Consider the following 1,145-nt stretch of genomic DNA (forward strand, 5'->3'; position numbering starts at 1 on the left):
AGAATAAAAATAGGTTAAAAATAGGGCAGGGGTGGAACTTCAAAATTCCATGTGGTTGAACTTTTGAGGAGAAAGATCAAAAAATAATGGCCAATGAAGTTACGAACGTTTAAACATTGAAACGTTTGATAATTCGTTCTCTCTAGCGCTGTTTTAGTATTATTATTATTATTATTATTATTATTATTATTATTATTACTTTCCTGATATGCCCGCAAGGAAAATCGGATCATTTCGGTTTGGCTGCATCTGTAGAAACTTTTAGGCTTTGTGAAAATTTTAAAATTTGGTGTATTGATGTAATTTTCCACGCTAAATCTCAGGAGATACTTCACTTTTCTCGGAAGAGGTTTAAAGTTTAATCGTTTTTACCCAGTTAGAAAACAGGATTTGGAAGCTGTCATTGTGTGCGTGACAGCACGTGTTGTCAACTGTAAACAAATGAAATATTGGCGGAATTCTACTTTTCGCACGTCATATAACCCCTCATAACAATTTTATTGTTTTGAAATTTCTAGAAAATTTTTGCGAATTTGTATTCTACACACAAGAATTCATACGATTATGCAAAAGCAAAAAAAAAATTTTTTGTGCGTGACTTAAGGCCTATTTAGCTGTTATTTTTTGCACATCTCATAACCACCTCATACCGCATGTGTTTTAAGCATTTAGTAAGCGACAAAAAGAAAACGTAGTAAGCAGCTTGGTAACAGCTTGGCTTGTTACTATGGCAACAGGTACCTATGTGTCTGTGGCTTTCGATTGGTTAAAATTACCCAAAATGTGCAAACTTTAAAAGCTGTTAACTCTCTGTTTATTGATTTATGGCGAAAATGAATTTCATGTCAAGGATTACTTTACAAAACTCCGCCAGTACATCAAATATGAAATCAATTGGAACAAAAATTGAAGAAATTGAAAAGTGGCAGCTAAACAGAAAAGATCTTACAGTATGTTATTTAAAATACTTAAGTCAATGCTGAAGACACCTCCGAAAGGGAGTGGCCCCGCCACGTCAAAACGGTAGAGGAGTAGGGGCCGAAACCGGACGTGGTTCCTCCTGATGATGTCTTGAGATAACTGGATCCTATAAAGGAGCTGTTGTGGTAGCAGACCACGAAACATGGTTGAAATTCCTTCCTCAG

This window comes from Octopus bimaculoides, chromosome 1 (assembly GCF_001194135.2).
Source record: "Octopus bimaculoides isolate UCB-OBI-ISO-001 chromosome 1, ASM119413v2, whole genome shotgun sequence".
NCBI lineage: Eukaryota > Metazoa > Mollusca > Cephalopoda > Octopoda > Octopodidae > Octopus > Octopus bimaculoides.